Raw genomic sequence first — 14,885 nt, 5'->3', positions numbered from 1 at the left:
CAGTCACATGACCATTCTCCTCAGCTGACCACGGACTTCGAAGGAGCTGCAGAGACTGACGTTCAGAATGAGTCTACACTCCTTCATCACCATAAAAAATCTATGACTATGGTCAGATCAGCGCCTGCTGGCACTCCCACTCGCCTGAGTCACAAAGCAGAAGTTCACACATGTCACATGGCACCATCGCTTGCGGTGACAAGTCCAACTATCGGGTGCAGTGTCAGTGTGACCTGCCAGTGGCTGGTCACGTCAAAGGAGACACAATACCTGAGAAAGTTATCACTCCCAGGGTAGTCGATCCTCACACCAAAGTGACTGGTCTGTCTGTCGAAACCGCTCTTTTGGTCTGTTCAAAACACATACAGAAAAACAAAAGGAAATACTGAGCAGCTGGTGAAAAATAAAAAGATGGCTGAATCAACGAGTCAAAAGAGCATTTGTTGAGACCATAGAACGAGACATTGGTTGATGAGAATCATGTAAAAACCATGTAGTCAAACTTCAGTGGAGTGGACTGTATGTAGGACGTAAAAGTGGACTTTGACGCATTAGGTTTTCACTTGAAGCTCATGTTCCGCATTCCTTGGCAGATCCTGATGTCCTGGGCAGCGCATCGCGTAAAAGAAAGACGGAGGTTCGGGTAAAGGAAGCAAGACACTGCTCCTTTTGTGCTGCATGTGACAATGCGTCTATGGGCCATTTAAAGCCCCTCAAACAGCCGACTGGGACTTTCAGGCACAACTGGCAATAAGGAGGAGACAAACACTGCATCTGTGGTGGCAAAAAAGAGCACCACAGATGTAGTGTTTGCTTTGAGGATGTTCATGGAGAAGTACAGAGAAGGTCAGAAGGAGCTCCACTGTGTCTTTGTGGAGCTGGAGAAAGTGTGCGACAGAGTGCCAAGAGAAGAGTTGTGGTATTGTATGAGGAGGTCTGGAGTGGCAGAGAAGTGTGTTGGAGTGGTGCAGGACATGTGTGGCAGGTGTGAGACAGTGGTGAGGTGTGCTGCAGGTGGATTCAAGGTGGAGGTGGGAGTGCACCAAGGCTCAGCTCTGAGCTCCTTCTTGTTTGCCATGGTGATGGACAGATGAGGTTAGACAAGAAGCTCCTTGGATCATGATGTTTGCGGGTGACATTGTGATCTGTGGTGAGAGCAGAGAACCAGTGGAAGAGAGGCTGGATGGAGATGGTTTGGACATGTACAGAGGAGAGAGAGAGCCAGTACATTGGTAGATGAAGATGTTGGGATGTTGGAACTGGCAGACAGAAGGTGGAGAGGAAGGCCACAGAGGAGATTGATGGAGGTGGTGAAGGAGGACATGAGGTTTGAGAGAAGAGGAAGCAGAGGACAGGGGGAGATGGAGGAAAGTGATCCACCTCTGAAGGGAGAAGCCCACAGAGAAAGAAGAAGAAGGTTGAAGAAGATTTGGTATTTACCCTTGAACTGGGATCAGTGGATTCAGACTGCAGAGTGCTGACCAATACATCATGGACCCATTGGTTCTCGGTCGTTCCTTGTCTTTGAGGAACTCACTGTTGCCTTAGTTTATCGTATGGAGAGTTGATGATGATGAGAGGAGCCTCATGGTCCAACGCTTCTTCATGAACACATTGCAGGCAACACTTGGATTTGAACCTTGTGTTACTAAAAGGCATCAATAGATCTTGATAGCAGGCAATAGTTTGGATCCATCGACCTCTGGGTTATGGGCCCAGCACACTTCCGCTGCGCCACTCTGCTTCCATGATCTGACACTGAGCTGGGATCCATGTGGAGGGAGGCTGCAGCTTGAAGACCAGGGCGGTGTAAAAGACAGGTTCCACCGATACTTGAACTCGGATCACTGGATTCAGAGTCCAGAGTGCTGACCATTACACCATGGAACCACTGGTGTTGTGGGACCTTGGAGTGGTTCTTGGACGCGCCTTCATCAAACTGGTGCCATAAATCCTGCTGTCTTGATAAAGTGTCTAAAAGCAATGCTCCACCTCTGAGGCACTGCTGGGATTTGAACCCAGGGTCTCCTGTTTACTAGACAGGTGCTTTGACCAACTAAGCCACAGCGCCACACAGGTGAAGAGAGAAGCCCAGTGGTCTTGGAGATCAAGTCTGTGGAGCAACGAAACACTGAACAGTACAGTGAGTCCTGATGACTGAGGTCACAATAGTAAAGGTCCCACCCAGACTTGAACTTGGATCACTGGATTCAGAGTGCTGACCATTACACCATGGAACCACTGACTGGCTCTTCACAGTGGTTCTTGGATGTTAGCACGGAGCTAACTTGTAAGAGGAGATTTGTTTTTAACTGTGTCACATCTGCGCTACTGGAGTCATGCATTTTTGTTGACTTTGCTTTCAGGTGCTGTGTGAGTGGTTTGATGGCATGCAAGAAGTTTCTCGGATGACAGATCTGCTGATGCTTCACCATGAAAACATATGCTTGTGTGAAATTTAACGCTCACCGCGATGCTTCCATGGCGAGCAAAGACTTGGTACAGGGTAAGCCTGACGTGCAGGACTTGCAAACTTCCACTGTGTAAAGGAACAACTTCACAGAGTAAACGTTTAAAAGTACCGGTACGCCTATGTGCACAGTGTCCACTAAATCAAATGGTTCCTTTTTCTTCTTCACAAGGAACGTCTTTTTGCAGTGGTTCCCATTGGAACCATGCTCACTCCCCTCTGCAGTCTTGTGTGTGTGTGCGCGCACACAAGTTGCGTGCATGTCACGATGCATTTGTGCCATTAAATCAGCCAAATGTGTGGTATCACTTGAATGTGGCTGTGGTTGGTGTTACTGCACGGAGGGGAATGCAGAGCGGAGTGCTGCCGTCACGGGCAACAGAGATAGAGAGGAGCAACTGAGGCAGATGGAGGTGAGGTGCTGAGTGGAGCCAAATCTATGATGTTGGTGACCATGTGAACAACCCAGCACATCGACTCCACTGGCTCCCTCCACTACAGGGATTCACTACGGCTGCAGCCTATTAAACTCACCACCAACGGCTCAACAGTTCACATGTCATGACGTCCTCGCTCTCTATTGCGCGCGTGCGTGAGCGAGCACACTGACAGAAATAACTGATGGACCATTGTGATCCAAAAACTAGTATGGAAACATTTGACTGTGTGCACATCAAACGCTGCAGTTCAATGCACTATTTGGAGACATACCTTCCCTCCAATGGCACCATGTCCACCGTGAGCAGCAACAATTTGAAGCAGATTCTAACGCTCCATTGTGCAGCAGCTCGTAAGCAACAGCCAGTTGTTTTGGTGAAAACTATCATTGATCTGAGTTCAAGTCTCGGTGGACCCTTTCTGTTTCATTCTCTCCCAGTGATCTCTCGTTCCTCGTGCCTCCTCCGTCCAACCGGCAGTGTCAGACCTCATGGCCCAGAGGTGAAGAGTTTCTTCAGATGTGAACCTTGAGGAGGAAACTCAGGAGAAACGTTCTGTTGACTCTTCTTTGAGCTTGAAACAAATACTTCAGCGCTGCTCCTGCACCATGAGCAAGTCTGTGTGGAACCTCTACGATTGTGACCTGAGAGTTGCCTCGGAGTCACACTGACGTGTTGACTGTAGGTCGTCCTGCTACTGACTCCAACTATTCCTCCAGACATCATCAATCCAGTGAGTTCAAGTCTCAGTGGAACCTCACATTTACACTCTCATTTTGGTCAGAAGGAGCTCCACTGTGTCTTTGTGGAGCTGGAGAAAGCGTGCGACAGAGTGCCAAGAGAAGAGTTGTGGTATTGTATGAGGAGGTCTGGAGTGGCAGAGAAGTGTGTTGGAGTGGTGCAGGACATGTGTGGCAGGTGTGAGACAGTGGTGAGGAGGTGGAGGTGGGACTGCACCAAGGCCAGCAACGTTGTATGGTTTGGAAACAGTGGCACTGAGGAGAAGACAGGAGGCAGAGCTGGAGGTAGCAGAGATGAAGATGCTGAGCTTCTCTCTGGGAGTGAGAGCAGGATGATGATAGGATCAGAGGGACAGCACATGTGCTCAGGTGTTTAGGAGACCAAGTCAGAGAGGCTGGATGGAGATGGTTTGGACATGTACAGAGGAGAGAGAGAGAGAGAGAGCCGGTACATTGGTAGATGAAGATGTTGAGATGTTGGAACTGGCAGGCAGAAGGTAGAGAGGAAGGCCACAGAGGAGATTGATGGAGGTGGTGAAGGAGGACATGAGGTTTGGAGGTTTGAGAGAAGAGGAAGCAGAGGACATTTGCATCAGCAAGCAAGATGTGTGTGATGCTAGGAAGAAAACAAAACAGTCTACATTCTCATGGAGCACAGTCTGACATCTTCTTGATGCCATTCGTTCTCCACAAAACCTGATGAAAAATTCAAACCAATAACTCAGCGATCCAAACGTGTAGAGATCATTGGCATAACTGGATGCAATTAGAGGAAAAAACAGAGGAGCTGTGGCTGTGACCCTGATATGTGAAGGCGTCAGCAAATCTCCTCTCCGCTCCGTGTTCACGCTGAATCTAAAATCGAGGCCCTGTAATAGAAAAGCAGTCCCTTAATCCAGCCTGGATTCTTCTTGCTGAGTGAATGGTTTGGACTTTCTGCTCAGCGCTGCAGTCTCGGACCAACACTCCCTCCCTGCCTGCGAGGCCTCTTCATCACCGCGCTGGATCAGAAACAGTCCTATCTGAATGTATATCTGGGAGTCGTTTCTGCCTCATTTGGAATCAATTCTTCATCATCTAATCGCCGTTTGATTTCACATGCGGGGGCATATCTAAGTGAAATCAGATCAGCTTCTCAAAGTCTCCCACCACCCCAAACATTAGCCAGTGGATTTCAAGGCGCGGGGCTGAGTGGACTGCTAATGCGCCGGCAATTGAGATCTTAAGTGTCCTTCCACACTCTGATCAAATTGATGAGGTGGTCGGACGTCAAGGGCGAGCTCGCCGCTTCGCGCTGTCGGCTTCCTTCACTCTCACTTCCATTCAGTTGGGCTCCAATTTCTCTCGTAGTTGGCAGGGAATTGAATAACACAGCTCCACCTGAAGGTGAAAATGTGTTCAGAGAGTTCCGGCTGAAAGAATTCTTGTTAATAGCATTTTATCCAGCGCCTCGCGAGAGCCGCGTCTCGCCGCGTGAAAGCAGCTTACATGTTGTCCTCGCTGCAGTTGGCGTCGACGTCACCCGCTCACGACGCCCCCATTTCTCCGCAGCTCCCTCCATCGCAACCGCCGCTTCACATCTCCAAACTCTCCTGTGAATTCCTCCCAGGTCTCCGAAGTCTCTGATCATCTGTCTCCGTGTTATTCTAAGATAAAGCCACCTTTCACTGCGGGAGATCAAACGCCGACTTTACATAATGAAAGGAGAGGAAGGTGTGGAAGAGGAAGACAGCAGAGGAGGCAGGAAGGGTGGAATCTGTCCAAACAACTGCTGACACTTCCTTGAACCGTGTTCTTTAAAGTTTGTGGTTCGAGGAAGAAGACCAGCTCACCTGAGGCGTCTCCTCGGGTTAGTGCTGCAGCCTCTCCAGCGGAAACCTGGCTGGCACTCTGGTTTCCTCCCGCAGACCAAACACATACAGAGGTCAGTGGATGATTCTGACCTGTTTCTTAGTACTGAAGTTATTTCCTTGCTGTTTTTTTAAATGTACTTGCAGTATAAAACTACAGGACACAGAAGTCTAAATTTACAGCAACAAAAAAAATAGTATAAATAAAATTTGAACTAGAAAACTCTTTTACAAAGGCCCTGCAATGATACTTCAAAGTACAAGCATTAAAATACAGTGTAGTTTTATATAAAAGATCAACGGCAATTGTTTCCTTAGGCATCTTTGAAGGGCCCACGGTGCAGAGCTGAAGAGACAATTGCGTGGCACAAGAGTGCGGATAAACAAGTGGGACCCAAAGTGGTAAAATAAACGATGGTAACAAATGCGCCGCAGTCCTCGGGAGCCAGGGACTGGAGAAAGTGCTGGCTCCAACATGATGAGAAAGAACAAGTTTGGAGGCCTTCTGTGCGCCCCTCTCTGGCCTTGTTTCTCTTGCAACTTTCCCTTTCTTCCCCCAGTCTCCTCTCTCATCGACTCTTTCTTTCAAGCGCTGGAGCTATAATTCTTGTGCTTTTCATTGGCTATTCCCTCAATGACAGAAGCTTAATGAGCTTCTCTCTTGTCTGGCTCCACTGCCGTTTCCTCAGACTTCTCCAGCCGAAACAAATGCTCCAGCCAATCCAATAACCTGAGGCAAAAAGGTGTGTTTTTTTACCATCTATTGAACCTTTTTTTTCCTCTTTAAAGATGATGTCGACGTTTGACACGTATGAGAGTCCGTGCTACTCCGATTGTGTGCGCTTGCGTTTGGCTTCATCTCAGAAGGAGGACGCGTCTGGTGTGATTTATGACTCGACGGAGACACGTCGAAGGGCTGCGCAACAGGAAGGGCTTAAGAGGAGGAAGAAAAGTGGCGAGCTGTGGTGGCGAACAATCACAGAGTCTGTTATCAACTGAATTATGGTGCGAGTCTGTTGACGGCTGAATCACAGGCGTCATGTGCTGCACACTTCTTCTGTTCTTGGAACTGCTTCCCAGTGATTTAAATGTTGGTGGGGATGGAGAACGGCGCTGAGATTCAAAAGGACGTTTGATATCTCTTGTTCCAGAGGTCGGTGTCCAACACGTCTCTGTTGCAGAAACACACGCAGACGCTGTGGTGGAGTGGGACCGGCAGGCTTTGTTGCTGCCGACGGCTTCAAAGAGGCCTCAGCAAGGGTCTCCACGTCTTGCTTTTCAGAAGACAAATGCATCGCCACTGGTTTTGGGTCTGCTCCAGAACTGCGCTTGTAATCACGTTTTCTGCATGTGAGCGCAGCTCATCATTAAGTGATTAATGGGGATTTTCCCACTGAAGCTGAAGTGAGGATCTATTACACGCATGAAATTGGGAATTAATCAAACACGTCTTCTCTGTGACGTTGCTGGTGGAGAAGAGCGTCTCCTGCTCTTATGTATCCAGCCTGGAAATGACTCGTTTCGAGGGTCCTCTTTCAAATCCACTTGCTCCATCACACGTGGACATCAACCATCGCTCTCAACCACAAGCTCATTTCCAGTGACTTGAGCCTCAACAGTTGCTGTGATTCAATTTGAGTGCTTAAATGTCAACAAAACACCTGTCATTTCATGGGTCTGGTGGGGTGAGTCTAATTCACCTTCCATCACTTGTGACAGCGCATGACACCCGTCAGGCTGCGTCATGGCCGTCCACCTTTACGCATGTCCCATGCAGGTTTGGACAGAGTCACCGGCAGTAGCTCAGTAGCGGCACAGTGAGGTCCTCATGGTGACGGAGCGAAGTTTCTCTGTCCCAGCTAGGAGAGAACTCCTCCCCAAGGTCTTTGCTTAGGTTATAAACCAATGGTGAAGGGAGCATGTTTTCTACAGCGTGTACACACACAGTACAGTAATCCTTCCGTTACTGCAAATGGTTTCTTTTGTCAGCAATGAAGATTGTCCCTCGGACCGTCGGGACGGTGAACAATGATGCAAGAGGGGGCACAGTGGCGTGTCCATCACCAGACCGAGCTCAAGGTTGAGGGCGGGCAGGCCAAACTGGCACTCGGCACCATCCTTATAATCCAAATAAAATGCACATTTGGAATGACTGGAGTTTGAACAAGAGCAAGATCCAAACTTTACTTGAGTCCAGGAAAAGAAAATATCTGCTCCTTTTTTTCCAGTCCCGAGGTGACAGCAGTGCATTGTGAAGTGAAATTAACTTCCTCTTCTTCAAAGAATGAAAAGGGTTTCGGCTTGGATAAAGAGATCTATGAAAAAGCTATTTTGCTTGATGTGATCGTCTCAGAACCGCTCACCTTTCCGACCCAAACAACCCATTTTATGTTGATCCAGAACTAGCTGCAGATAAGAAGCTCTATCGTTCACTTGACATGGGTTTTAAGAAGGCGCATCGTTTCGGTTTAACAGCCTCTTAAAGCGGATCAGAAGGATCTGGTGCGGAGTCATAGATGGTAATCGCAGCTCTTGAACTGCTTCCCGCAGCTTGTGCGGCAGACGTGCGATATGGTGCTTTAATCACTTCCCCTCTGTGTTTCAGAGGCTCCTTGGCTTCAGCCTTTCTTTGGCCAGTGCGGCACATTTAGCTTGGGTGCTCCGCAGCCTCTCGCCGACACTGCACACAGCTGGCCTCCGATGTCATGGCTTTTTTAACCTCCCTGTTGCACCAGGACTTTGGACACGGAGCTGACACCACTCTAATGCGCCGTGTTGTCTGAGACCTCCAACTGAACTGTCCCAGAAGCAGGTAATGGAGGGCCAATATAACATGACAGATCTGCTATTCCATTAGGAGACAAGTTCTCCCCCGATCTCAGATGAGTAGATACATTCCTCTCCTGTCTGGATGCATGTACTCAATCGCTTTGGCGCCATTTCCTTGGCTTCAACAGAATTCAAGGCTGTGTCCCACGTCTCCCCCCCAACACTAGCACTGAACACCAGCACTTGGTTCTGAGCGCCCTCCACTGTGAAGCTCCCTCCACTATGAAGCTCCCTCTACTGTGAAGCTCCCTCCACTGTGAAGCTCCCTCCACTATGAAGCTCCTCCACTATGAAGCTCCTCCACTATGAAGCTCCTCCACTGTGAAGCTCCCTCCACTGTGAAGCTCCCTCCACTTTGAAGCTCCCTCAACTGTGAAGCTCCCTCAACTGTGAAGCTCCCTCCACTGTGAAGCTCCCTCCACTGTGAAGCTCCACTGTGAAGCTCCCTCCACCGTGAAGCTCCCTCCACTGTGAAGCTCCCTCCACTGTGAAGCTCCCGGCGAGGACCAAGTGAAGTGACTGACGTTGTAGGCACCAAATGTGTCCTATGTATCCACAAAATGCGATAAGTCTGCAGAGCATGTCAGCCAATCACGACGCGTTGTTCCGCAGACTATGTAGAAGAACGGACATAAACTTTGCAAACGATTCAATGACAAACATCACATTTTGCGGAAATAAATGCTGTGCATGTGGTAGAAAGCACCTTGAAATTCTTTATTACGATTCCCTCTGGCTCATTAAAACATTTTTACAAATATAGATAACGTATATGCCGGACGTGACGTCATCACTCAGCGGCAGGTGGGACACATTTGGTACCTACAACGTTCCTCAGAATTGGGACGACACTTGATGACGTCACGCGTAAAGATGCCGTGTCATTGGCTGCCGTGCTGTGTTTTGTTTCCTGCACATCCAGTGTTGGAGACAACGTTTTGGAAATGCCAGCTCCGTTTCTGCAACCTCTTGCATCGGCGCTGATCATCTCACTTGGTTTGGTGAACCAGCGGAGGAGAAATGGGTGGAGCCTATGTTGTGGTGACAGATGTGTCAGAGGTGTGAGGATGCTAACGTTAGCCTGGATGCTAGCCCACTGTTGTTTGTTCAGAAGAAATCCAAACCTACTGTTGAACATCCATGTGGTATTGTTCATGTTGTGGGACACGGTGGAGCATTTGGCTGGCTGACGTGTGACACCAGAGAAAGTCAACACAGGGAAGAGTGGTCCTGGCTACTAACATGTCCCTGTTGTCCTGTCCAACATTGTGGTGAAATCAAGTCCTTTGGTCTCCTGGACATCTCTCCACACTCCATCTTCCCACTTAACCGTGTAAGATGCCAAGCTTCACACTTATCGCCTGATACAAACTGTTGATGAGACACAGCTAACGCTAATTTCAAACGTGATTTTCATGTCTTTGTTGGGACGTCTGAAACTTATTCTGGATAGAGGCTCTGTCCTTCCTAACTCTCCTGTCTTTGCTTGCACCCATCCTGAAATCTGAGGTCACATGCTCACACCCTCCATGTTCAAACACAACAGGGTTCCATCGCACCAATTTAATGGGGTTACTTACCTTTCCCCTGAACCGGGATACAAATCCGAACACAAGTAAAAACCATTATCGACGACAAAAGCAAAACACAAGCGGGAAGACAAGCAATGCACTCGTGTAAACACTTCGGGCCTTGGAGGCGTCTGGTTTTGCGACACTGACAGTTTCATTGTAGTAAAGGTGCTGCGGTTTAATGGGGAAATTTACACAATGCTCCCATCGCCTTGACGGAGATGAATAGGCGACCTAGGCTCAGCAATGGAGTTCCCTTACCATAACAATGGCTGCTATCCATCAGCGATGCAGCCCAATTGCCTGTTTGTATGAAATAATCCATTACAAGCAACAAAAGGACAGGCATGGGCCGCGCTCACGCCACGGCGCCTCCCTGGGGCTCTGGAGACGTCTCCTCCTGCAGCAGGGAGCGTGTTGCAGACAAGGTCGCCTGTACATCCCTGAAGAGCCGGTCGTGTTTCTGACTGCAGATTATAGCGCTGCATCACTGGGTAGGTGTAATGGATTAGCTTGTCGAAGGGAATTATCGGGCTTGTCTGGAACAAGACGTCCCTCCTCACGTGTGTTTTCTATTCAGAGCAGCGTCATTGAAATAGAGGTTTATGGACGTTCTTTTTCCTGACACAATGCTAGCAACAAAAGACGTCTATTCCATAACTGAGAGATATAGTCGGTTTTTTTCTGTAACATTCTCCATAAGAAATGAGTGAGTGAAAGTTATCGTGGATGAATGGAAATATTCATCTAGGAAATTGGCAATTTTTGCTTTGGAACAGTGTTCACTCTCAAAATTTGCATATATGCTACCAACACTACCAACGGATAAAGTAGCAAGATAAAACATAAAACAATATCAAGTCAAAATATCATCGGAATAAAAAGAACCAGGGGATTTAGACAGAGGCTTGTTTTAAAAAGGTGAGTTTTAAACAGTGTCTTAAAAATGTCCATGTCATGGCTGTCTGAAGGTTCGACCCAGGGAGCCAATGGAGACGAGATTAAACTAATGATTTAATGGACAAAGACGAGGTTTTACACAGACAAACAGGAACGAGGAACGAAAGGTGCCGGAACCAGAACATGTACTGGGAACTGCACGAATGGGCTGGAGAAAAACCTGGAACAAGAGAGGCGAATTATCGTCAAGGGGAGAACACAAACACACTCTGAATTAACATAAAATGTACATAAAAATCACACACACAAGAAAATAACTATATCAATAAGAAAACAAAAGTGAGATGAACAAAATACTGACACGTGGAAATCTTACCGGAGATTGAAAATGAAAGCAGAGATAAAGCAGGAGAAAACGAGAACTAAGGAAGAGGCTGAAAAGGTAATCAAGCACGCAATATCTTTAGAATATTCGAGGGAGCTTTAGCGAGAGACGAGAGTTTACCATTGGAACGTGAAGAAACCATCTGGCGACACAAGCTGGTGTCGAGGAGTTGATATCTGTGGAAAGTCTGATGATCAAATGCACGCCAGCTGTGTTGCTCGGAAAGCGGGTGAGAGAACTGGAAACGGAAACAAAGGAACAACCGTGAATCACAAAATAAAAGCATGGGAAAAGGCGGACATGACAATAACAATGCAGATCTGGAGGAAGCGGACATGACAGTCCATGGATGGCGCAGCTATCAGACTAAAGGGCAGGGCGTTCCACAGCCTTGGGGCAACCACCACACCCCCCTGGTTTTGAGACTGCAGTGGGAACGAGCAACTAACCTTGGTCAGCTGGTAGGCAAGCTATTTCATTGTACTTCATATTATTATAATTATCATTATGAGTCGTAGTTAGTTCAACCTTAGCTACAAAGACAGCTAGAAGCAGGGAAACTCTTTCAGAGGTTCAATGCATTTGTCGTGTATGGAATCTCAACTTTGTGAGTGGCAGCTACTGCTGCTGCCCAATGTTCGACCTGTGCTTCTGACGGACTTCTCTGAGGAGCACGTTTCTCAACTCAACCTTGATCCTTTAGTAGCTGCAGTTTAGTTCAGTAGAGTAGATGCTTATTGCCACTGATAAGAGGTGCTGAATGTGTTCAGATCAATTCGTGTCCGCCTCATTGCAGTGAGACGTTCATTATCTTTTGGGGGTGAAGGTGCGCTGTGCTTCAGGAGGCCACCAGGAGACTGGTGACACAGTTTAGAACCTGATGATGAGGCTGCGCAACATTGACGGAGTGGTGACTTGAAAATGAGCGACGGTCCGTGACTATTGACTTGAGGACGAGTGAGTGTATTTCAGTCTCGATCTGTTATCAGCCATTTCCCTCCACCAAGTCGCGCGTGGAAACCTGGAACCAGAGCTGCAGGCAGGCTGCCGCGCATGCTTGCTGAGCACACGCTGTGTTGGAGAGGATTTTACTCCAGGACACGCCGGGGCCCTGAAGAGCTCTTGATGAGGGCTGATCGTGTTAGCCGTTACATGCTCACACACGCAGACAAAAGGGAAAAATAAAATAAGTAAACTGACGCTCAAAACCAAGCATGCAGATAGGTGTCGTTGATGGCAGGCTTGTGCTCCTGTCTGCAGCCAGGAAGTCCCCAGCTCTCCACATGATGACGGCCCGCCTCCTCTCCGCGTTTGAAGGGAGAAGACTCATGCTCTTACAGCCCTACAAATCCTCACAATCCCTTCTCCCGGGGTCCGTTCTCTTCATATCCATTACCCGCCCCCTTCTTCAAACAGCTCATATCGCCGTACGCTGGATCTGCACGTGCGCTCGCAGGGCTCCATCTCCGTCATCCTTCTTCTCCCTGGCTCTCAGCAAACAGCCCACTCTCCGTCTCTTTAGCTCATTACCAATCGCCTTTTGAAATCTCCGTCCACGTGCTTCAAATAGTTGCATTCACTTCAAAAAGAAAAAAAAAAACGCTTCAGACAGCCACGTCTCACAAAACAGTGTAATTAAAATGTCGCTGGAAGAAGTGAAGCCCTTGAACCTCGGCCGTCTCCGCTCTCCCCTCCTGCCTGTTGCCATGGTGCTGCAGGAAACTAGTCGAACTTGCCACAGGAGCCACCCGCCTCGCCTTCCGTTGCAGAAGCAGAGCTTGTATCTGTCCAGTCAACAGCAGCAATCCCGGTGAAACAAGAGCTTCTTTCCATTGTGGTTTAAAACAGTGTGCTTACCCCATTAAAGCTCCAATGGCCTTTGCTTGAGCGCACCTCCAGCGACCGGATGGTAAACAAGCCAGAGGGTTACGTAGGGAAACCTCGGTCAACATGCCTCTCATACAGCGTGTATTTACCAGCTCATTTAGTCAAGCAAGGCCGAGACGAAGCAATATATAACGTACCAACAGCTCACAGCCAGTCTTTCTGGGAGACGCGACAAGATTCAAGTGTGCAACACAAACCCCAACAACAATCTCAACCATGTCCTGTTACGAGTCAAGACACAGCGTGCAGCGATGAGAAACTTATGAGGCAGGGAGTGGAGCAAGGTACAATATTTAATCATTAAACAATAAAACCAGAACAGAAACGTCACCGAACCGGGAGAAACAAACAAACTTAAATCTGTAAACAGAGAGACACAAACACAATGAACAGAAATGGCAAATCACAGAACAAACCAGGAAACATGCGTAAACAGAGGAAGGAACAGAACGCTAACTCAGGCACCAGGGTTTCAGACAGAGGGATCGCCATAATGCGGAAGAGACAAGTCCATGTCAGAAAGCCAACACATTTAACTGAACTGCACCAATTCCGTCAAGAGGAGTGGTCAAAGATTCCATTGCCAGAAACTTGCCAGAAGCTTGTGGATGGCTACCAAAAGCAAAAATGGCCACGGGACACGTAACCAAATATTAGCATTGTGGTATGTATATTTTTGACCCAGCTGATTTGGTCACATTTTCAGTTTACCCATAATAAAGTCATAAAAGCATCAAACTTCATGATTGCTTTTGTGACAAAGAAGGATCTGTTCCATTTATTCTATCAGAGAAAAATCTGATTTGTAACTGGAAACTCAAGACAGCTACGACATCATGTTCTGTACAAGTGTACGTAAACCTCTGACCATCCCTGTACGTTTGGAGCCATCAGGGACAGAAAAAGTCATTGGGCCACATGAAATTACTTGGCGGGCGACATTTGGTCCCCAGGCCTCAGGTTAGAGACCCGTGGCATTGATAGAGCAAATCTAGTCATGGACATTGAACATGCCTATGTGGAGCTACCACAGATGTCCAGACAGGACGTGTTCTATAAGGAATTGGTGAAACAGGTCAAACTGTTTGAGCAGTGGAGACGGGGACGTATTTCGACGTATGCTCCTGTGGGACCCAGCACACAACCCTGCCTCAGCAAATCCAAGGTGACGGGAATAGGCAGATTTGGCGTGCGCTCTCTCAGAGATGATAAGAGTATCACGTTGTGTTTTGCTGCCGCTTGTAAAATCAATCGGCACCCTGAGCCTTTCGCTGGTCCACGGACGAAGTGAAGGCTCCGGCGCTGTTGACCTGACATCAGCGACTCATTAGCGCGCGGGATCTGAGCCCTGATACGCATGCCACGAAATACGCAGCAATTTAGCTGGCAACCTTCTTTGAGCCCACAACGGTCTTTTCCACATGCTCATGAACGCTCCAGTGAAAGTGTGCGCATCTCAGCTGCTCAGATCAGGCAGCCAGGCTCCTTCTCTGGCGTCTGATGGCGGAGCTGAGGCTCTCAGTCTTGGGTGGGAGCCGTGGACAAGGCTGCCAAGGGCCACGTCCAGCACCCGCAGCCGGGACCTGCTGGTGGGACGTATCTGAAAGCAGTGGACACATTCTCCAGAGAGCCTCTCAGCAGCCTGTTTCGCTCACGCTCTCTCTCTGTAGACCAATTCTGAACGGGCAGCGTAAGGTTTTAGGGCCAGTGAGAAATAAAATATATGGAGCTGCTTTTGTGGAATGATTGCGCTTTAATCTGGCCATTAACCTCGGGTTTCATTGCCAACCTTTGGACGTCCACAGTTTTGCCATCA

At 48.3% G+C, this 14,885-nt stretch overlaps 2 non-coding genes across 2 annotated transcripts; both read right to left on the bottom strand.

Annotated features, from left to right (window-relative positions):
• Positions 1-1,818: 1,818 nt before the first annotated feature.
• trnaq-cug (transfer RNA glutamine (anticodon CUG)) lies at positions 1,819-1,890 on the bottom strand. Its single transcript has one exon. It is a non-coding gene; the product is annotated as a tRNA-Gln (tRNA).
• A 107-nt stretch (positions 1,891-1,997) lies between these two features.
• Positions 1,998-2,071, bottom strand: trnat-agu (transfer RNA threonine (anticodon AGU)). Its single transcript has one exon. It is a non-coding gene; the product is annotated as a tRNA-Thr (tRNA).
• Positions 2,072-14,885: the final 12,814 nt, after the last annotated feature.

The sequence above is a fragment of the Synchiropus splendidus genome, chromosome 4 (assembly GCF_027744825.2).
Source record: "Synchiropus splendidus isolate RoL2022-P1 chromosome 4, RoL_Sspl_1.0, whole genome shotgun sequence".
Taxonomy (NCBI): Eukaryota; Metazoa; Chordata; class Actinopteri; order Syngnathiformes; family Callionymidae; genus Synchiropus; species Synchiropus splendidus.
The sequence above is the reverse complement of the archived record's forward strand: the minus strand, read 5'-3'. Positions and strand labels throughout refer to the sequence as shown.